Source organism: Beta vulgaris, chromosome 4 (genome assembly GCF_026745355.1).
Source record: "Beta vulgaris subsp. vulgaris cultivar EL10 chromosome 4, EL10.2, whole genome shotgun sequence".
NCBI classification, from domain to species: Eukaryota; Viridiplantae; Streptophyta; class Magnoliopsida; order Caryophyllales; family Amaranthaceae; genus Beta; species Beta vulgaris.
The window spans coordinates 19,911,831-19,936,851 of record NC_079205.1 but is presented as its reverse complement, the minus strand read 5'-3'; the positions used below and the strand labels follow the sequence as shown (position 1 = coordinate 19,936,851).

The 25,021-nt window shown below is 37.2% G+C and overlaps 1 pseudogene; it reads left to right on the top strand.

The window, feature by feature from the left end:
- The first annotated feature begins 6,303 nt into the window (after nt 1–6,303).
- Nucleotides 6,304–19,684, top strand: LOC130591076 (uncharacterized; annotated as a pseudogene).
- The last annotated feature ends 5,337 nt before the right edge of the window (nt 19,685–25,021 follow it).

Here is a 25,021-nt window from a genome sequence, read left to right as displayed (position 1 = left end):
ATTTTTCTTCATCTTCTTTTTCGTCAGTGTTTGCCATGAGGCAAAGGTTTGCTGTTTCTTCAGTTGGTTGTTCCTCTTCTTCTTCCGTCTCTGAATCTCCCCAAGCAGCTATCATAGCTTTGCGCACATTTGCCTTAGAGAAAGGTGCTTTTGATTCTTTGTTCCTTTCAGCAAAGCGTTCCTTGTTCCTTTCTTTGGTTTTGTCTTTTCCCAAAGAGGACATTCTTGATGAAGTGATCTGTACTTCCACATTTATGACAAGCAGCTTTGTTAGAAAATTTCTTAGTTTTACCTTTGAAGTTTCCATTCTTCATGTTCCTGTACATCTTTCGAAATTTTCGAACCATGAGGGCTGCTTCTTCTTCTTCAGAGTCCGAATCATCTTCATCATCTGCTTTGAGAGCAATTGATTTTGATTTGGAGCTTTCACCATATTCAGTATCAAGGTGAAGCTCATGAGTCATAAGTGACCCTGCCAGCTGTTCTAAGTTGAACTTAGTGAAGTTTTTTGTTTCTTGAAGAGCGTGACTTTAGCCATCCATCTGTCCTTAGGAAGACTCCTAAGAACCTTTCGAACCTGTTCCTCAGATGAAATAAACTTTCCAAGAGAAGCCAACTCATTATAATGTTAGTAAAACGAGTAAACATGTCTCGGATGCTTTCTTTGGATTTCATGCAGAACAGTTCATATTGATTCATAAGTAAATCAATTTTCGATCTTTTTAACTTCATTAGTTCCTTCTGGGTTACTTCTAGTAAATCCCATATTTGCTTTGCGGATTTGCATCCCATGATCCTATTATGTTCATGGGGTCCAAGTCCACAATGCAAAGTTTAATAGCCATGGCATTTACTTCCATTTTTTCAAAATCAGATTTGTCATAATCAGAGAGGGGTTTAAGAGTTACCTCATTTTTGTCATTTGTAGTTGTGACTTCGAAATCACCAACTTCAATGACTCTCCATACCTGATAGTTTTCAGCCTTGATGAATATCTCCATGCGGTTCTTCCAATAGTTGTAGTACTTCCCATTGAACATAGGAGGCCTTTGAGTGGAATAACCTTCTTCAAGTTTCTCGGTGGTATTCATTGTTCCTTGGATCTTTTCTCAATAGGGTTTCCTATCTTACGTGAGTTCTAGCTCTGATACCAATTGTTATTTCCCTAGGAACACTACAAGAGGGGGGGTGAATTGTAGGTGTAGAAATAAACGTAACTTTTTGCGGAAATTAAAACTTAAACGAATAAACAAGCTAAAGGAACACAAGGGATTTTTACGAGGAAAAACTTCTTGGGCCCAACAAGAAGAAACAACCTCGACCACTAGGGATTTTAAACTCAACATTTCACTAATTAGGCCAAACAACTTGTTACAACCTAATTCTAACTCGAGCCACACCTTGAGTTCCTAAACTCAAGTTCCTGAACCACTGTTCCCTTAACAGCAGTTCCTCTCAACTTCACTCGAAGTTTTCTCACACATACAAGCTTCACTCAAAGCCTTTCTCTTACAGAACTTCACTCAAAGTTCCCTTACCCCAAAAACCAAAATACAATTGATCGAAATAAGCTTAGTGGAATTAGAGTAAGAAGGCAAAGAACAAATGGCTATTATGAGAGAATGAAGGCACTGACACTTAATAAGTTAAACTCACTTAATTACTTAGTCAGACACATTTGGAACTTATCAGACTTCTATATTTATAGTGTTAATCATGAAGAACGTGGGATTAATTAGAGTACACTTTAATCCATTTACCCATGATGTTCCTTCCCCTAAGGAACACGTTTACATCATGTCCCATGATCCCATGAACTATAAATGAACGTGGATAAATAGCCATTACTCCTAATAATAGGAGTTCCTTGAGCTTATCCGAAAATCAGTTTTTAAAACACTTTTTATCTTTAAATCTGAATTTTAATCTTTAAGAAAATAATATCTTTAAAAAATCTTTCTAAAACCGGATATTTATTTTCTTATTTTCCGAAAAATAAAATCTTTTCAAAACAGATTTTTTTTTAAAACTGTTTTATCATTTGAAATTAGAATATAACTAATTTCCTATAATTAGGCATGACTTACTCATATATTTTTAACCGTTATATGTTCACGCCTAAGTCTAGTTCCTTTATTATACTAGTTCCTTTAACATATTTTAGTGCCACTTAGTTTGTTCCTTACAAGGAACAAACTCTCATTCTCAAATAACTGCCACAGTTCCTTACCATTCTTTCTTTGTTCCTTTACATTGGAACTAGAAAATAAAACGCCTAGCTTCTATTTTCTTGATCCAATGCTTGCTCCAGTATCAAATAGAAACTTCTTTACTTAGCCTTTGAAATCCTCTCTTGACTTCTTCTTGACTTTGTATTCTCCCAGTTCCTTGCATTGATACCTTAAACACCATACACTTAAAAAACTCATTAGTTCACTACTTTAGTTGGCATCTTTGTTTCTTCGTCATCATCAAAACTAGGGTTCAACACTTATTTTTATTGAACGATAAAACAAAATTATATGAAAAATCTCATGCTCATATTTATTTGAAATTTACTTTAGTGAAACAACGTGCTTCACAGATTGCCAGAAATAAAAGAAAGCTCATTTTGTTAGAAAAAAGAAGTCGAGGTATGCATTATCTACTTTTAAAGTCATAATGGTATTGCATAATTATGTTGGTTTTTTTTCCGGCTAACAACAACATAAAAATAATAGGTGGTGGTATGGTTTCTGGAGACATATTGGAATTGGCACAATCTCACATTCAGGTTAGATCAAAGATACATGTGGTTCGAAGTTCAAATATCCTCAAATCAGTTACACGCATAATTATAAATAGTATTAATTTCTTAGTTATTTATTTAATATAGGTATGTATGATTTGTATTACTTCTCTTATCAAATCTAAAATGTATTATTGTTTATGACTTTTATAAAGATGAAAATAATGAATCATCCACTTGTGACCAATCAAATACTACCATTCAAGATGAGTGTGTTACACAAGACAATAGTGACAACGACGTCAATGATATAGAGGTCGTCACAGGTTGGCATATCATTTATGCTACCTATTCCAAATCATGTGAAACTTCAAAATTATTAATATTTTATTTTGTATTTTCTTATTTTTTAAAATTAATATTGCATATGTTATTAATGCATTTGTTTTTCGCAGAGAGCTACTCTGATTTAGAATACCTTAAATATGTCTGTGAGTTTTCTGGGGCGAAAATGTGGTTTGACGAGAGAGTCAACAAGAAAACAAAAGAATCAAGCCCAAGTTTTCGTTATGTTGCATGCAAGTGAAGGTTCAACTACCTCTACTTAAACATCGACCTCAAATTCTTTATGATCTATTGATGAAGAAGAAACACAATAGAATCAATCACTTTCTTGAAAACATAATAGGATATAATATGATGTATTCATTTACATCGACGGGTGGAAGAATTATTGCACCTACAACTAAAGGTTGAGGTCCATACAATTACTAAATTGATGGTCAAAATCAGCACTTGATAGGTTTTTTGTTGCCTGTTGATGATGAACGGCCTAAGTTTTCGCAGCTTTACATATACGATACTTAGGATGAAATCAAGAACAGAAAAACTACTGCAAGGTACACCATACGAAATGGCTTTACTTATAATTTTTAGTTTAATTGTTTAAGTTGTATATTCAGTTTCACATGGTAACTTATTATTATTTTTTTCTTACTAGTACGTCAAACCCTCATAAGTTTGAAGATCACTTAGTTGCACAATTATAAGATATGATAGATCAAAATAACCCTTTAGCTCATAATTTTTGAATGGCTAGGGATTGCATCTAACACGTGTGAGAATTTGAAATTAAAACTTATTAGAAAAAGAGAGTCTGGTGGAAGAACTTACAATTTGCCAACGACATCAGAAATTGTTGTACTTATTGTTGGAGATATTGTTAGTGTCGAGTGCCGACAAAAGAGATATAATTATAATAACAAAGGGTGGAAAGTGACATAGGAAAAAACTAGGTCGTTACTAGCCTCCTAAAATCAAACAAAACCTAACTAAATCACTAAACTAGGTAAAGTGATAAGTAAGGGTCGAAATCCACAGGGACTAAGGAAAACCAAAATTTATTGATAAAACAATAAGCTAGGCCGGAATCAAGTCGGAAATTGTCAATAACCAACTAAAAACTACGAAAAAGCTAAATATCAAAGATAACTAAAGTTAGGAGATGGGATTGAACACCAACTAATCATGAAATAGACATAAGAATATCAAACATAGAGATAATACATGAACACTACTTGAATTAGCTATTGACCCAACACACAACTCCCATCCTACTCTTATAGGCGGAGAAATCCTCAAAGACATCAAATAAGGACTCTCATCCATTACTAACATATCTCGAGGTTCAAGGTAACCCAAGTTAATAATAGAAATCAATAGGTCACACTCTCATGCCAACCTAAATCAATCAACTCCATCTAATATGACATTCAAGTGATCAAAGAGAATGCAACATAGATTAGAAAAGCTAAACAAGCAATAATTTAATCACACAAATCTCTAAATCCAATTTCAAATGCCCAATTCAATCATGGTTGGGTTTTCACCCAAACCCTAACCAACAAACTACTCCATAAATACAAAAATGAGGACTTTAGAGAAATTAAACTTTAATAACATGATAATAATCATTAATCTAACATTAAACTAAATAAAATAAATCATAAATAATTAAACTAATCAAGAACAACTAATCTAAGAAAAACAATGAAAATAAAACAATAAAAGAGGAGAAAGAGTAAGAAATGCTCATTGATTAATGGTTGAAAGTTTCGATACAAATGTCACCCTTGAATCTACAATCTTCCATCTTTCTTTGAGTTTTCTCCCTTTTCTTCCTAAACTAATCTATGGAGGCTAAACCTCCTTAAAACCCTAAAAAGTCTAAAACTAAGAGTGGTGAAAAAATAAAACTCGGCTAAAAATAACTCTCTTAACTATTTAAACTAGTCTTAAAATTAAAAGAGTAAAAGAATAAAAGAAAAAGGGAAATAAAAGAAAAGGAGTGAAAAAGGAAGAAATATAAAGGAAAAGGAAAGATAAAAGAAAAGGGGAACACGTGCTGTACATCCAAAGAGAAAAGAAAGAAAGAAAGAAAAGGAGAAAGGAAGTTGAAAATAGAAAAAATGAAAAAACCAAAACTAAAACTCCAACCCATTTCTTCCTTCTCGCTGTTCTTCGCTTCTGAGTTCACCTATCATCAACGACGCTCATCATCAATGACTCCCATCATCAGCAAAATCGTGGCCTTTAATTCGCTGCAACATCATCATCTTCATCATTAGCGCAAATCGTGGCCATTGATTTTCATGGCTTTGATTCCATTTTTCTGATGTTCGATTTTCACCATAGATTAGATCCGATAAATCACAACCCTTGATTTATTTAATGAGTCTTTGAGCACGTTTTCTTTGAGCGCCCGCTCCGTGATCGCTCATGGGTCGCTCATAGTTTCTACCTACCATTCTGTTTTGTGGAAATTTCAAACGGAGCGCCCGCTCCGTTTTACAGAGGAGCGCCCGCTCCTCTTGGCTTGGACAGATTTCGGAGGTGGTTTCTGGCGTGGGTGATGGCGGTGCTGCGGTGTTTGGGGTAGGGAAGATGGTGGTGGATTGGTGTTATGGGTTAGGAAGATGGTGGTGTTGTATTGTGATATAGCAAAGGCTTAGTGTGGTGTAGGTTAGGGATAAGAGTGTGGTGTAGGTTAAGTTTAAGAGTGTGGTGAAGGATAAGTTTTGCATTATAATTTCAAATCTCACACCATAGCTCCAATATGCTCACCTACAAGCAACATCAAAACACGAGGGGAAATACGAGAGATAAAAATAATAAAATAAGAACTAAAACCTAATAGAAATAACTAATTAATCTATTTAAGCCATAAAATACAAAAATAAGAATTAAAGGCTAAAAAAGTTAAAATAAATGAAAATAAACTATAAAAATACGCTAAAAACTACCCCTAGAAGTGACATAAATGTCACTTATCAGAAAGCTACAACAAATTTTCGAGTTTCATCCTTCTTATCTCGCTATGCAATATCCACTGTTATTTCCATATGGAGAAGATGGATTTAGAATATATATTACGCATAGAGATAAGACTCCAACATACGGTTCAACAGAAAAGAGATTTAAACTCACAATGCAGAATACAAGATCAAGCTTTGGAAGCTGCAACAATACTATTATCTCGGAGGTTGTTACAACAATTCTTAGTAGATGCTTATACAATGATTGAAGCTGAAAGTTTGTCTTTTCTTAGACACAACCAACAAATTTTAAGAGTCGCAAATGTGAAGAACTTAAGAGGGGCAGTTGAAAGAGGTGAAATGGAAGGATCTTCGACTGGAAGTCGTATAGTCTTGCCAGCTTCATTCACTAGAGGACATAGTTATATGAGAGAAAGCTATCAGGATGTGGTGGCTATTTGTAGATGGTATGGTTATCCAGATTTATTCATAATATTTAAGTGTAATCCTATGTGGCTAGAGATCACTACATTTGTAAAAAAAAAGAGGTCTCAGGCTAGAGGATAGGCCAGACATCATAAGCCGAGTTTTTAAGATGAAACTAGACCAGCTGGTGAAAAATTTAAAAGATCGCAAAATATTTGGCAGGGTTAGAGCTGGTATGTTAGAAATCTTCCTTATTTTTATCATTATTATTATATGTTTAAATTTCATTGTTATAGTTATCTATTTTATATAATATGAATATGAAAACTTATTTGGTTGATCTTCCGATTTTCAGTGGTTTATATAGTTGAATTCCAAAAGCGTGGTTTGTCGCACGCTCATATTTTGTTGTTCATGCATCAAGAATACAAATACCCTATTGCTTCAGAGCTAAAGATTATTTATGCTGAGCTGCCCGATCAATGTGAAGATCCAGAAGTATATCAAGCCGTCAGTGAGTACATGATGCACGATCCATGTGGTGCAGTAAACACAAATGCTCCGTGTATGATTGACAAGCAATGCAGTAAACATTTTCCAAAGAGAATCATTGATGCAACTAAAGTGGACGACGAAGGATATCCATTGTACATGCGAAGAGATAATGGATCTACAGTTGAGAAGAGTGGAGTTCATCTTGAGAATCGGTATGTTTTTCCCTATAATGCTGAATTGCTTCGTAAATATCAAGGACATATCAACGTTGAATGGTGTAACCAATGTAGATCAATGAAATATTTGTTCAAATATATAAACAAGGGCTATGATAGGGTTACAATTGCGACTTATGAAGATAAACATAAAGAAGGTGAAGCCAAAGATATCGATGAGATATAGATGTACTATGATTATCGATATATTTCGGCACGTGCAGCAATTTGGAGGATTTTTGGATTCAACATCCATTATCAAACTCCTGTTGTGGAAAGATTAAGTTTCCATCTACCAGGAGAGCACTAGTGGAAAAAAGAAGAAGGGCTGCGCTTTTTGACAGCAGCCCTTCACTTTTCAAGTAGGGCTGCGCTAGTCAAGCGCAGCCCTTCAAGATCAGAAGGGCTGCGCTTTTAAGTCAAAAGCGCTGCCCTTCTAAGCTAGAAGGGCTACGCTTTCTTAACTAGTGCAGCCCTTCTAAGCTTAGAAGGGCCGCGCTTGTTGAAAAGCGCAACCCTTCTAAACTTAGAAGGGCTGCCCATTCTAAGAAGAAGGGCTGCGCTAGTTCAAACTAGCGCAACCCTTCTTTCATAAAGGGCTGCGCTAGTTCCAACTAGCGCAGCCCTTCACTCTTCTTTTTTTTTTTTTTTTTTTTTTTTTTTTGCGTGCACACAGCCTGCACACAACAGCAGCCCACACCCCCACTTCCCCCCCCCCCCCCTCTCCTAGCCCCCACCCCCTACCCCCCCTCCCCATCCCCCACCCCACTGCCCCCCTTCCTTGCACCCACCCCCACACCCCTGCAGCCCCCACCACCCCCACCACCCCACCTCCACCCAAAACCTCCCTTGGACAAAAAAAAAATTGCAAATTGCAATATGAAAATATATGACAAGTGGAGAAAGGTAATAATTAACTTCAAATATATTTAATAATGTAAAAAGTTTACATAGGATTGATAGAAACTAGTACATTCGAGCTATATGTCATCCTATGCAATCATCGGTAATGTGGGACGCCAACTTATCCCTAACTTCATCTATTTCTTCTTTGGTGAAGTTCCTCAAACGTGGTGTGTAATTCGCATAAACCTTGCAAAACAACCAAGGAATAAACAGATATATAAGAATTCAATCATTTTATCGTAGTTAGTACTTCTAAAAATGACATATACCTTCCTGAAATTCAATCAAAATCAAATGCAAGGCTAAAAGTCTACACACTAGTTATAATATATCTCATATAATCATGTTCAAAGAAAATTTGGGGTTAAATGACTTAATAAGTACATTTTGGGAGCGAAAAGGCCAAAATAGGTCGGAAGTGGCCTTTTCGTTCCCGAAATGCAACCAACAACAAATGCAAGCCTAAGAATCTACATACTAGTTATATTATGCCTCATATAATCATGTTCAAAGAGAATTTGGGGTTAAATCACTTCATAAGTACATTTTGGGAGCGAAAAGGCCAAAATAGGCCGGAAATGGCCTTTTCGTTCCCGAAATGCAACCAACAACAAATGCAAGCCTAAGAATCTACATGCTAGTTATATTATGCTTCATATAATTATGTTCAAAGAGAATTTGGGGTTAAATCACTTCATAAGTACATTTTGGGAGCGAAAAGGCCAAAATAGGCCGGAAATGGCCTTTTCGTTCCCGAAATGCAACGAACAACATATGCAAGCCTAATAATCGACATACTAGTTATATTATGCCTCATATAATCATGTTCAAAGAGAATTTGGGGTTAAATCACTTCATAACTACGTTTTGGGAGCGAAAAGGCCAAAATAGGCCGGAAATGCAACAAACAACAATTGGAAACCTATAAGTTACATACCTTTCGAAGATCACCAACATCTTTGCAATAGTTGACGATATCGAGCATGAACCTCATGACGTAATACCCACACGCACGTCCACCTTCTTGTACCGGACACTAAAATTCACCAAAGATGCAATAAATGACATGTTAGATGTGTATTATGTGTTTCTATAAAAGGATGCAAAAAATTACTCATGTTACCTCGACTAAATACCAAACAGGAGGTTTTGGTTGTCGTAGTCCAGATGCATTAATCTTCTTCATCACACTACATCAATACATTATTATAAGATTAGATGTACATTTAATATTTAATAAGCTAAGTTTGCATATAGTTTCGATTAGGCTACCTATTTAACAATGATTTGACTAGTAAGGACCGTATTGTTCCTTTACGCAAAGAATCAAAGTGGTAGACTTCGTTACGTGACAAACATATTGCAATCAGTGTCCAATGGTTCCTACAACAATAAAAACATTATTTATAATATGTACTTACAATGGCATTAGCTATCTGTTTCGTTCCGGGATTAGGTATGACTCTCTGTCCCTTTGCATCAACCCCATGCATGGAACACCACCAATCGAGCGCTCTATCTGGTTGCCGTTGTGCCACTGTCGTCGTAGAGCTAGTGCCCGATGCCGTGGTCGACGCAATCGTGGGGTAATGGCTATACATCCACGATTCTCTCGCCTAACCATACGACTAAGAACCCAGATGGTGATAGTACTTCCTAGCTTTTGCATTCGCGCTATTTTTCTCACGAGATGCCTAAAACACACAAATATAAACAAAGGTTAGATATGGTGTTATACAATAATATTGGATCGAAAAGTATTAAATCTTAGCTAGTAAAATATTCTTACAACAGCTTCTGGGGTTGTTTTTTGTGCAACAAATGCATGCCACTCCTCAGCTGTGATATGCCTCTATATCTGATATGGAAGCTTGGAGGGCGCCTCAAATGATGTGTCCGGTGAAGCCTCAGAAGAAGGTGTTGCTCCCCCGTCGTAGATTTTCTTCTTCTTTGTTCCCCCGACTTTTCTCCGCTTCGTGGTCCACCCCGACACTAGCTTGGCCTTGAAGTCTCGGAACCTATGGGCAACCGCGGATAGAAACACATTCTTCTTCGCTTCATCATTTGGAATATGCAATTGATTCTACAAAGAACGCATTTCACAAATTAGTAAATATTACATAGTATATTTAACTAAAGTGTTAAGATTCTAAACGTAATTGTACGCGAATCTTACCATAGTATCTTCCCAAATCATCTTCTTCAAAGACTCGGGGACCTCTTTCCATGAGTGGAGAATGGAGAGCTTATGCATGCAAATCCCAACTTGCATGGCATACTTTTGACGCCATTTTCCACAAGGTTGCCCCAAATGATCGTAATCCAAAGTCATTAGGGTGGGTTTTCCTAGTGACTTTGTAGGTCCCCTTCCTTTCCTCTTTTTCGTCTCCAAGTTCTTACTTGGCCTTTGTAAACCTTTTTCTTCACGGCGAGCCATAACCAATTGTCGTTGTTCCTTTTTGTAATCGAAACACTCATCCTCGGTAGTGTGTTCCGCACTCGTATCCGTATGCACCTCCGCAGGGGGGCAGGGGGTGCAACAGAGGGTGCAGCAGGGAGGCAACAGGGGGCAGGGGGTGCAACAGAGGGTGCATCATATAATCATGTTCAAAGAAAATTTGGGGTTAAATCACTCGATAAGTACGATTTGGGAGCGAAAAGCCCAAAATAGGCCAAAATAGGCCGGAAATGGCCTTTTCGTTCCCGAAATGCAACCAACAACAAATTAAAGCCTAAAAATCTACATACTAGTTACATTATACATCATATAATCATGTTCAAAGAAAATTTGGGGTTAAATCACTCGATAAGTACGATTTGGGAGCGAAAAGGCAAAATAGGCCAAAATAGGCCGGAAATGGCCTTTTCGTTCCCGAAATGCAACCAACAACAAATTAAAGCCTAAAAATCTACATACTAGTTACATTATACATCATATAATCATTTTCAAAGAAAATTTGGGGTTAAATCACTCGATAAGTACGATTGGGAGTGAAAAGGCCAAAATAGGCCAAAATAGGCCGGAAATGCCCTTTTCGTTCCCGAAATGCAACCAACAACAAATTAAATCCTAAAACTCTACATACTAGTTACATTCTACATCATATAATCATGTTCAAAGAAAATTTGGGGTTAAATCACTCGATAAGTACGTTTGGAGCGAAAAGGCCAAAATAGGCCGGAAATGGCCTTTTCGTTCCCGAAATGCAACCACAACAAATTAAAGCCTAAAAATCTACATACTAGTTACATTATACATCATATAATCATGTTCAAAGAAAATTTGGGGTTAAATCACTCGATAAGTTTGATTTGGGAGCGAAAAGGCCAAAATAGGCCAAAGTAGGCCGGAAATGGCCTTTTCGTTCCCGAAATCAACCAACAACAAATTAAAGCCTAAAAATCTACATACTAGTTACATTTACATCATATAATCATGTTCAAAGAAAATTTGGGTTAAATCACTCGATAAGTACGATTTGGGAGCGAAAATGCCAAAATAGGCCAAAATAGGCCGGAAATGGAGAAATTAGACACCTGAGTTTATGTCTCATGATTTATTGACCTTCCGCCGTTTCACAGGATCCTCAAGTACATTTATCCCTTCTGCGTGATCTACACGCATATAGTTCTCCGAAATATTCACTTCATCTTCCATAGTAATTTCAGGATAGGTAAAAGGGGGGAGGTCCTCAAATGCATCATATTCTTCCCCATTATCAACATCACCAATACCGAGGATACTCCTTTTACCAGGTACAACAATTGTCCACTTATGATCAGCAGGATCAGTTACAAAAAATACTTGCTTGACTTGTGATGCAATTACAAATGGCTCCTCAGTTTCACGTAGACGACTAAGGTCAACAAGAGTGAAACCGCAAGGATCATCGTTTCTTACACAACGTCGATTATTGTCAACCCACTGCAACACAAGAGGCAAATATTAAAAGTACAGTAGTCCAGCTCCCATATTTCTTGTATTCGCCCATAATAGTTGCTTTCAGCATGTACAGGCGACTTATCTTTCGAGCTTGCATATTGTGTAGACGACGCCACAAGTGAAACACCACTATTTTGTTGCGATCTTGACTTCAGATCTTGACGTTCAGTCCAAAACGTATACCCATTAATATCATAACCCTCATAAGAGCGTACAGCTTCACGAGGACCAAATGCTAACCACTTGACTGTTTCAGGAACACTTTCATCCAAATCATTGAGTACTCGTTTATGAAACCAATCAATGAAAGTCTTGTTATGCATTTGCGTCAATGCCCTCACTCCTTTTCCAGGATTGCTAACACGTAATTCCTCCATATGTTCACTTAAATAAGGATGGACATCTGGTACGTGATGCAATACAAATAAGTGAGCTTGTTTACGCTTTTCTACGGAAGGTGTGATCAATTTTGAACCAATTGTACCCTTGCCCTCAAGTCTGCCCTCGTGTCGGGATGTCGGAAGTCCAACAGGATCAACACTAGCAAAATACTCAGCCACAAAATTACTGATCTCTTCACCCACAATCCCTTGAATTATACTACCTTCTGGTTGTGCAGGATTCCAACTTTATCCTTCAAAGTTCCCATATATCTCTCAAAAGGATAGCACCACCTCAAAAACACTGGACCACACAGCTTAATTTCTCGAACTAGATGGACAATGAGATGGACCATAATGTCAAAGAATGCGGGGGGAAATACATCTCAAATTTGCATAGAGTTTCAACTACTCTGGACTGCAAGGAATCGAGGGTCGACGGGTCTAGGACTTTGCTGCAGATTGAATGAAAAAATGAACACAGTTTTGTAATGGTGTGCCTCACATGCTTTGGAAGTATCCCACGAATTGCAATCGGTAAGAATACTTGCATCATGACATGACAATCGTGCGATTTCATACTCGATAACTTCAACTCACCATTTAAGGTAACAAAGCGCTTCATATTCGATGAGTAGCCAGTAGGGACCTTAATGCCATACAATGACTCGCAAAAAATCCGTTTCCTGCACGCACATCGTGTAGCAAGCTGGTGGCAAATAATTCTTCTCCGAATCCTCCACCTTTTATTCTTTTTGAGTTTCATCATCAACCCTTTCCTCCCCTCTTTTCTTCTTCCTTCCGTCCCTTTTCTGAGCCCACAACTCTGGTCGAACCCCTCTTTTTCCAAGTAAAGTCGTGACGCCTTAACATCTTTTGTCTTGCCCGGAATATTCATAAGTGTCGCGATAATAGCTTCACAAACATTCTTCTCTATGTGCATGACATCCAAACAATGTCTGACCTTTAGATCTTTCCAATATGGGAGTTTCCAAAAAATGGACTGTTTTTTCCATAATCCTGTAGGTCGATCAACCTCACTAGCAGGTTTACCAAAGACTGTTTCAATGCCCTTCACCTGATTATAAACTTCAGTACCAGTTAATGGTCTATGAGCAACTTCTTCTTCAACCGTCCCATCGAATGCCTTCTTCTTAAACCGATAGGGATGGTCGCGGCTGAGGAGCCTTCGTGTGCGCATATACACATGTTTGCAGCCCTTAAGGTGTGTAGATTTCATGTCATCAAATCGGGCAAGGTTGTTTTCCTTTAGTCTTATACCCAGATAAGTTCCCATAAGCTGGATAATCGTTCATAGTACAAAAAAGCATGGCACGCAGAGTGAACATCTCATTAGCATACGCATCAAATACTAACACTCCTTCGTTCCACATCTTCTGTAAATCTTCAACAAGCGGCTGAAGGTATACATCTATGTCATTTCCAGGTTGTTTGGGCCCCGATATAAGAAGCGACAACATCATGTACTTGCGTTTCATGCACAACCAAGGAGGCAAGTTGTAAACCACTAAAACTACTGGCCATGTACTATGCTGCGAGCTGAGATTGCCAAAAGGGTTCATGCCATCCGTACATAATCCAAGCCTCAGATTCCTATCCTCATTACCAAATGACTTATGCACCCTGTCGATAGTTTTCCACTCAGGCGAATCAGCCGGATGCTTGAGCAGACCGTCTTTCTTCCTACGATCTGCATGCCACCTCAAATTCTTCGCATCTCCTTTAATTGAGAACATGCGCTTAAATCTAGGTATTATGGTAGATACCACAACACCTTAGCTGTGGTCCTTCACTACCTCCAGCTCCTTCACGCTTGTACCTCGACAATCCACAACGTGGACACTCATGTAAATGCTCATACTCATTACGATAAAGCACACAATCGTTAGGACAAGCATGTATCCGCTCGTACTCTAAACCCAAAGGACACATCAGCTTCTTCGCATAATAGTACGACTTTGGCAGTTCATTTCCATCAGGGAGCATCTCAGCTAAAACTTCCAACAACGATGTGAAACTAGAGTCCGTCCAACCAGCGTTCGACTTAATGTTGAACAGTGTTACCACCGCGGAAAGTGTACTTTGTACAACCTGGATACAACGGCTTTTAGCAGCCTGAGACATAGACTCAAAAATACGAGGTCGTCTACACGACTGATCTTCAACCTCGTGTATCATCTCGTCTACCCGATCCCTATCTCATCTCCAAATTCATCATCCAAATTCTCATCCCTAACTCATCATCATCCTTCTTTTTTTTTCACATACATCATTCTTTACTCCAGAGCTTCCCATATACCTCCCCTGCTCACCATGCCAAACCATACGTGGTATTGAGGCCTAAACCCACGGCGAAAGACATGCTCCCTAACCACATGTATACTACTAACCTTGCTCACATTTCTACAATCCAAACAAGGACAATAAAAGTCGACTGCTCCAGAGGATGTTTGATATTCTAATGCACTTCTACAGAATTCCGAGACCCCATTCACAAACTCAATCGATTCACGACTACCATACATCCAAGTACGATCCATCTCATTCAAGAAGACCACCTCTAATAATTAAACACAACATTCATTATAATGCATCAATCATTATTAAAGTACACACACTCACATATTCAAATCACACACGTATACAACAAGCTAAGATAGTACATGTTCAATTGTATGCATGCAGTCAAAGGTCCTTATCACTCCAACCTAACCCATCCTTGGACGTCTAATCTCACTAGTGAATATATGCCAACTTTTCAATTCTAAGGAAAATCCGGCAGCATTTCCCTACAGTTCTCCAAGTACACAATGTAGATAATTGCTTATCTACATATGTACCAGAGAACAATGTAGAGAAACGATAAGCCAAGATTTTCCTCAGAATTGAAAAGAAGACACACATTCACCACCTAAGTGAGATCAAACGTCCAAGAACAGTCCCAAACCGGGGACTATTCAAGACTTACTCCTAATGAGTAAGTCTTGAACGGGTATCTAGGCATATATGATGATGATTCAAACAACTTGTAATTTTCATATATAGCTAAATCACATTCGTTTTCATACAATCTCATATCAACAAATTATACATATAAATTATCATAACTTAAATCAATTTAATAACATAAACTTTGTCTACATGTTAAACTAGTTACCTCTTAACACCAACGACGAGCAATGAAGAGAAAGAGATATTGGACTTAATATGCCTTCCTTAGCCTCTTCTTCCTACAATTAACAAAACCCACATTGCACATTAATCATTTAATTCAATAATTAAAAAAAACAAAAGAAACTTAAAAACAAAATTAATTCATACCTAATTAACCACTCAAATGGTGGAGAAGAGAAGAGACGAGAAGAGAAGGGTTGCACGTGCGTGGTGGGTGGCGCAAGGTGGTGGCACAAGGTGTGGTGCACAAGGTCGCGCAAACCCAGTGGTGGTGGGCAGCAGTGTTGGTGGCGTAGCAGTGTTGGTCGTGCAGCAGTGGTGGTCGTAGCGCATGTGAGGTGGGCAATGTGGAGAATTGTTGGTGGCGCAGGTGGTCGTGGTGGTGGAGACTGGTTGGTGGCGCAGGTGAGGTGGGCAAGGTGGTGGAGCAAAAGGTGGAGAATTGTTGGTGGCGCAGGTGAGGTGGGCAAGGTGGTGGAGAATTGTAGTTAGGGCTCGCTCGTAATTCTCTAAGGTGGTGCGTGGGAAATTGAAAGAGGGAAATACAAAAGATACTACTATTACATGCGCGCACTCATTCGCAAAAAAAAAAAATTTAAAGTAGGGCTGCGCTAGTTTTAAAAAGCGCAACCCTACTATTACATGCGCATCCCTTCTGTTATGTAGGGCTGCGCTTTTTTACAAAAGCGCAACCCTTCAATAATAGGGCTGCGCTTTTACCAAAAGCGCAGTCCTTCTTGCGCAGCCCTTCTGTTTTTTTCCCCTAGTGGAGTAAACTATTTTGTTTAATGACCATACGAATGTAGAATCTGTACTAGACATACCTCATATTGACAATAAGAAATTCCTATCTTGGATGCAATGTAACAAAAAATATGAAGAAGCTAGAGAGCTTATTTATGTGAAGTTCCCTACCAAATTTGTGTGGAACCAAGCTCAAAGAGAGTGGACATCAAGACCTAAATGTTTCGCAATAGAACGAATATACTACGTCTCACCAGGATCTAGAGAGAAGTTCTTTCTTAAAACTTTACTCAATTTTGTAAAAGGCACGATATGCTACGAAGACATTAGAACAGTTGATGGTGTAGTGTATCCTACATTCAAGGAAGCTTGCTATATAAGGGGGTTACTTGACGATGACAAAGAATATGTTGACACAATAAAAACATCATGTTTTAGAGAATTAAGGCACTACCTAAGACATTTGTTCTCCATCTTACTATTTTCTGGGAGTATGTCGAAGCCGAAGGAAGTTTGGCAGATGACTTGACAGTTACTTAATATAGGTTATCGCATTATTATTAATATGTTTTCATAGATCTCCAGTTAACTGACGATCAAATTGACGCTTTCGCATTAGCTGAGATTGAAACCATGCTCCAAAGTAATGATAGTAGCTTGCATAGATTCAGTGAAATGCCTTTTCGAGACGAATTAATCATGTTTGAAGGACAAAACAAGCTCATAACATATGAGCTTTCTTATGAAATAGAGAAAATTACCTTGGAACACGACAAATTGTATAAAGGTTTAGCTCATGAGCAGTCGATGATTTATCGAGAAGTATTGGATGCTGTCTCGAGTCAAGAAGGAGGTGTATTTTCGTTTACACCTACGGAGGGACGGGTAAAACATATGTTTGGAAGAAATTATGTGCTGCAAAAGAGAGATGGGCAAAATTGTATTGCCGGTAGCGTCGAGTGGAATTGCTTCTCTCCTCCTTTTACGAGGCAGTAGTGGAAAAAACTCCACCTGATGCGGTCAAAACTGGCTTTTTGATGCGGTTTTGGTCCGCATCAGGTGGGTTGGCAGCAGCTTACAAACATTTTCTGATGCGGTCCAAAATCGCATTAGAAAATGATTTACTGATGCGGTTTTACCTTAAAACCGCATCACTAAATTTACTTAAACCGCATCAGTATGTGGAACTTAGTGGTAAAAAAAGTTGTAGACCTGCAGCGGCAGGTCTGCAGCTTTAACATTCCTTTCAATTGAGGCTCAACTCATCTGGGCGCAATATTATTACCAACATATTACCAAACATATATAAATAAGAATATGGGCACAAAACATATAAAAAATAATATGTATATATATATATATATGTATATATATATATATATATATGTATATATATATACACATATATGTGTATATATATACACATATATGTGTATATATATACACATATATGTGTATATATATACACATACATATATGTGTATATATATACACATATATGTGTATATATATACACATATATGTGTATATATATACACATATATGTGTATATATATACACATATATGTATATATATACACATATATGTATATATATATATATATATATATATATATATATATATATATACAGAAACGAAAATTAAGAAACGAAAATATACAGAAACATAAATTCATGATTAATATACCAACAATAGGAAATATACATTATTACCAAACATTATATACCAACAAGAAAAATATACAAAAACGAAAAATATACAAAATACATGTAAATAATAAGAATATATATATAAACTAAACATAAATTCATGATTAATATAAATAAAGAAAATGACACAAATACACAAAAATAAGAATTTAACATATTTACAGAAAATTACAAACCTAAAAATTGAGACTATACGAAAATTAAGAACTAAATTCCAAAATAAACGGCAATAATTATCCAGTAACTAAGAACTATACCAAAATAAAGGACCCAAAATAAGAACTATACCAAAATAAACTACAAAAATTAGATCTAAAAACTAATTATACGAAAATTGAAATATACGAATTATACGAAAATTGCAATATACGAAACGAAACAAAAACGAAAATTAGATCTAAAATGGCAATATATACGAAAAAAACGAAAATTAGAAAACGAAGGAAAATTAAAAGTTCGAACAAAAAAATCAAACGAAAATAGAAGCCTATAAAAAACGAAATGAAAATGGAAGTCCAAAAAAACTTAAATAAAAACCTAAACCCAAAACCAGATCTAAAAACAAAATCCTAAAATAAACGAAAAAAAAAACACCTAAAACCAGATCCAAAAACTCAAACGAACCAATTTCTTGTGTATCTTCGATTCTTCGTTCTTCATTTCGCTCGTGATATTGTTCTTCATTTTCGATCTTCAATTTTTTATCTTCATTTTGTTCTTCATTTTCGCTCTTTTTCGATATTCTTTTTTGCTCGACAAGAGAGAGAGAGAGAGAGAGAGAGAGAGAGAGAGAGAAAGAGAGAGAGAGAGGTGAGTGTGAGAGAGAGGAGGGAGTTAGGGTTTGAAGAGAGTGGGAGGGGTAGAGTGGAGAGAGGGATGTCGCGTGTGAGGAGAGAGGAAGGAGTTAGGCTTTGAGGAGAGAGGGGGTTTGAGGAGAGCCGCGTGTGAGGAGAAAGGAGGGAATTAGGGTTTGAGGAGAGAGGGGGCCGCATGTGAGGAGAGAGGAGGGAGTTAGGGTTTGAGGAGATAGAGGGGTTAGAAATTAAGTGAGGTTGGGCTGAATATGGGATTTGGGTTGTTTATGTTTCATGGGCCGTACATATTTTCTGATGCGGTCAACGAACCGCATCCGATTTTGAAAAACCGCATCGGTTTTCTTTAATCTGATGCAGTTTTTCGAGGACCGCATCATATTTTTTTACCATTTTTTGCCTCCCATTTTTTGGTTGCTTTTCGGATGCGGTTTTACAAAACCGCATATGTTACTAAGTGACATATAAGGTTTTTTCCACTAGTGAGAAAGAACATCTCATTCGTGATATGATATCCCTTTGAATGTAACAGAGAATTCTACTTGCGCCGGCATTCGTCATGGGTTGGATTTAGCTGCTCATCTTTTTAAGACAAAACTAATCATTTGGAATGAAACTCCAATAATGCATAAGTGTTATTTTGAAGCACTTGATAGAAATTTGAGGGACATAATGAGGTCGATTGATAGGGATAAATCGCATCGACCTTTTGGAGGAAAAGTGATGGTATTCTGTGGTGATCTCAGGCAGATATTACCAGTTATACCGATTGGAACTAGGCAAGATATCATGTTCGCCACCGTTAATTCGTCTTAGTAATGGGATTCGTGTAAGGTCCTAAGACTTACTCGTAATATGAGATTACAATCAGGTTCTTCGAAATCTTCTGTTGATGAATGGCGAGAATTCTCAGAGTCGATACTAAGCGTAGGAGACGGAAAGGATGGGGGTCTTGATTGTTGTATTCCATATTTTGATGATGCCAAATACTTAGGTAAAAATATTATGTTATTCACGAAAAATATAAAATACCAAAAATATTGTCATTTTTATTTTATGTATCTTGAAGGGAAAATATTTTATAAACTAGGTCAAGATATTACTTTTATTCACTTGGAATTATAAGGTATATTTAATGTTTAATTAACTTACAATCTTCTATTAAAGATTCTTAGTTATTAGATATTGTTGTTGTTTTTTTAAAATGCAGTTAAAACATGCGTGGCAGTATACCAATCATCAATAATCTTGTTGGCTGAAGTGGCGCGCAAAAGTATGAGCTACTTCCTATTAGTTCTCCAACCTTCATAACTCATCGACCAAGAACCAAGCAACTGCCGGCTATATTTTCGCTCCACTAACGGATAGTGGGAGCTGCCATGACCGTTGCTACACTCGTCGATTTTGCGCAGAAAATTTAGGGCCACAACTCACACGATTTTACAAGCACACATTTACGAGATCGTGGAGAAGTTAAATTCGTGAAGAGAACAGTCGACTTCAACAACTATAAAAGAAGAAAATTTGTCGAAGAGAAACATAACTTTCTCGATCTTAAAGTTGATTTTTACTTAGAAAGTTTTTTCTGTATTTTTCTTCTACATTATTCCTTATAATATTCTAAGTGTTTGAGTGAGAGAAAATTCAGAGAATATCCTGGAGATAAAAAGAGAAAAAGAACGAGAGAAAAGAGAGGACTTCTAGAGAAGTCAAAGTGAGTGTCATCAGTTCAGGGGAAACTGAGTGACTGAGAACAAGTTCCTAGAGGAACAGAGAAGGCCCTTATTAGGTTATAAAGAATGATTCTTTTGGCCTAATTCATTAAAGAAAGTTGAGACTAAAATTCCTTGGGGTCAAGGTTTTTCTTCCATTCGGCCTAGGAAGTTTTCCTTGTGAAAATTCGTGTATCATTTCTTTTAAGTGTTAAACTTATCTCTATTCCACATTATAGATTTGAAAATTTCACCTCAACTACAATTCACCCTCCTTTTGTTGTTGGCATAATGTTCATAGTAGAACAAGAATTGGTATTAGAGCCTAGTACCTCCAAAATCAGTTAACCCTGAAGAGCTAGTACCTGGCACCAAGAACACTACCGGTGAAAACTTGATGAAGGATATTCTACTCAGCGCCCTCACATGTTCAGTGGAAAGCACTATCCATACTAAAAAAAATCGTATGGAGATTTTTATAAAAGTAGAAAACTATAAAGTATGGAGAGTAATTGAGATTGGTGAGTTCGAAGTTACTAAGAAGAATGATAACGGGGAGCTTATCCCAAAACCCCCAGAAGAATTTGATAAAGAACACTTCGACAAAATGGATATGAACAACTTAGCTAAAAAGCTACTCCACTTTGGTCTTGGTCCTCATGAATACAATAAAATCATGGGGTGTAAGACTGCAAGGCAGATGTGGGAACTTCTTCACATTACACATGAAGGAACAAGTGAGGTGCAAAGGTCAAAGATCGACCTGCTTATGCATAAGTATGAATTGTTTCAAATGAAACAAAAAGAACCCGTTCGAAAAATTCTAACTCGTCTCTCGAACATGATAAATGAACTTGAGTCACTTGGAAAAATCATTACTCTAGAGGAACAAGTTCGAAGGTTCCAAGGAGTCTTCCCCAAGATGAGAAGTGGATGGCTAAAGTAACAGCTTTGTTCGTAACCAAAGATTTCACTACATGCAATATAGAGCAATTGGCAGGTTTCTTAATGACCCATGAATTGCATCTAGGAACTCATGAAGCAAATACGGTAAGACCAAAGACTCTGGACCTCAAAATAGATGATCAAGAAGAGTCAGAGATTGATGACGAAGAAGTTGCTATGATAGAGCAAAGATTCAATAAGTTCTTTAATAGGAACTAGAAAGGGAAGGTCACAAGGAAGCCTACCAAATTAAGTTGTCACAAATGTGGAAGTCCAGATCACTTTATAAGAGTGTCCTCAATGGGATACCAAGAAAGGTAAAGGCAAATTCAAAGAAAGGAGCAAGGATCAACCAAAACATTTTTAAAAAACATAAATGAAGAGAGCCATGGTTGTAGCATGGGGAGAATCTGATTCTGAGGAGGAACAGGAACATACAGCAGAAGAAACTGCTCACTTATGTCTCATGGCCAAAATTGACGATGAAGGGGAGTCATATAACATTAAGGTATGTCCTAACAATATAAAAGAAGAGCTTACAACACTTAACAAAATCCAACTTGTGACATTAATTCTCGAAAGCTTAGATGATTTTAAGGTTATGTGCGTTAAACAGGATCAACTAGAGAATGCCTTAAAAGTCACTAAGAAACATTCATATTGGCTTTATTTTTTGAAAATGGATACTGAAAAATGATTCTTTGACCTTTTTTATAAGAACCGAAGTATACAAGAAGCTTTCAAAAAGGTTAAAAATGAGAATTATTTTTAAAACATGGAATTGGCAGAGTTGAGACTCTTTGTTCCTGAAGAATCAGTTCTTTCAACTAGTACTAGGAGAAATTTTGAAAAACTAAAGTTTGATTATGAAAATGCTTTGAGTGAAAATCTGGTACTGGAAAAGGAACTGGGTTTCTCTAGGAACAAACTACTTGATCCTGTAAGTTGGATACAAAAGTATCAAAACAAAGGAAGGGATGGATTGGGCTTTAATCACAAGAAGAAAAATAAAAAGGAAAAAATATGTTAATTTGCCTAGTAGCAAGATATGTTCCTACTGTGGGAACAGTGGACGTATAGTTTCTGACTGTTCCACCAGGGAGGAACATATAGAAAAACATACATACCGAGTGAAACATGTATGGAAAGCAAAGGATGATTTGAGTCCACAAAAGGAACCCAAGCAAGACTGCATTGCTACCATTGACTAGTTTCTTTGGGTATAGGCTAACGTGAGGGGGAACAACCTGTGGTTCCAAGCATATGACTGGTGATCAATCCAAGTTTCTCTCACTTTCAACATACCATGGAGGGACAATGACCTTCGAAGACAACCTAACTGGTAATATTGTAGCTATTGGTAAGATTGGTAAGTCTCTGTCACACTCCATAGATAACATATTTTTGGTCGAGGGCTTAAAGCATAGTCTACTAAGTATTTCTCAGTTTTGTGATAAAGAAAATATAGTGAAGTTTACTAATGAGTCATGTATTGTTAGCAAGAAAAGTACAAGAACCAAGATAGTTGAAGGAACAAGGAAAGGAAATACCTATATGGTTGGTCTCAACCTTGTTCCTAGGAACAATCTCACACGTTTAAGCATGATTGAAGAAGACCCCCTATTGTGGCACAAGCGTTGTAGTCCTGCCAGCTTGTCCCTACTAAACAAAATAAATGGGAAAGACTTAGTAGTTGGATTACCAACGATTAAGTTCACAAACCATGGTGTTTGTGATCCTTGTGCAAAAGGAAAGCAAGTGAGATCCTCATTCAAATTGAAGAAAATGGTAAGCACACAAAGTCCATTGGAACTTATTCACATGGACATATGTAGCCCAATACGCATTCAAAGTCGATCAAGTAAGAGATATGTATTGGTGATTGTAGATGATTACTTAAGATATACATGGGTTGTCTTTCATCATAGTCGAGATGAAACATTTAATGAATTTTTAACATTTGCTAAAAAGATTTAACTAACTAGTGGTTACAAATTAAAACATCTAAGATCTGACCATGAAAAGGAGTTTGAAAACTCCAAGTTTGATGAATTTTGCAGGAATGAGGGTCTAGATCATAACTTCTCAGCCCCACGAACACCATAACAAAATGGTGTAGTAGAGAAAAAGAACTGGACCCCAGAGGATATGGCAAGAACAGTGTTAATTGCAAGCAGTCTTCCGAACAACTATTGGGCGGAAGCAGTTTACACAGCATGCTACATCATCAATAGAGTCATGCGGAGACCAATTACATTGAAGACTCCTTATGAGCTGCTCAAAGAAAGAAATCCAATTATTTATTACTTTCAATTTTTTTGGATGTAAATGCTTTATAGATAATAATGGAAAGGATAATTTAGGAAAGTTTGATGCTGGAAGAGATGAGGCTATATTTCTAGGATATGCCTCAAATAGAAATCTTATAGTGTTTACAATAAACGTACAATGTGTTTTGAGGAAAGTGTCCATATTATATTTGATGAAACTAACCTTCTGTAGGAACAACGTCATGATAATGACTTTGAAATTGGATCAACTCGTCCAGAAGAATCTAATCATAATGATGAGGAACTATCCCCTGCAGGAAAAAAGAAGAAGCTAGTTCCTGATCCAGAGATCTCAATACATGATCGTTCCAAGGAACAAGCAACATGAGGAGATCAAGAAACTTTAGTAACTCCTGAAACTGAAGAAACTCACATAAATCAACCACCTCAAGAAACTCAATACGTAACAAGGAGCTTTGATCCAATACCTTGGAAGTGATATTGAAAAGGGAACTCAAACTACATCCGAAAGAAATAATTTTTGTGCTTTTCATGCTTTCTTATCTATGATAGAACCTAAGGATCATATGGAAGCACTCAACACTAGTGGAATAATTACTTATTTCTGCGGTGATGTTGCTGCAGTTTTACCCATACGCAGCAATATATCACGTAAAAAGAAAAGAAAAAGATATAAAATAACCATATTGCTGCGGTTTCAACCGAAAACCGCAGCAATATGGTTTCAACATAAATTTTTCAAAAGTTTTTTTACTATTTGACCAAATATATTGTTGCGGTTTCTGGCAAAAAACCGAAGCAATATATTAAAAAATATTATTTAAACCTATTACTGCGGTTCCTAGAAAAAACTGCATCAGTAGGGTTATTAGGGTTTTTTTTAAGGAATAGGGTTTATTTTAATGTATTGAGGCGTGGATTTCTCACTATTTCTCTCTCACTCCTTCCCTCCTCCCTCATTTGCACTGCCGTTTCCTCCCTCATTCTCACTCATCCGGTTTCCTCCTCCCATTCTTACTCTACCAGATCTCCTCCCACATTCTCACTCATCCAGATCTCCTCCCTCAGTCTCACTCACTAGATCTCCTCCCTCATTCTCACTGCGGTTCTTCGTCGTTCTTCGTTGCTCGTCAACCACGCACAGCCTATGACATCTTCCGTTGGACCGTCGCTCGTGGCCTACTGATCTCGGCCGTCACTCGTCG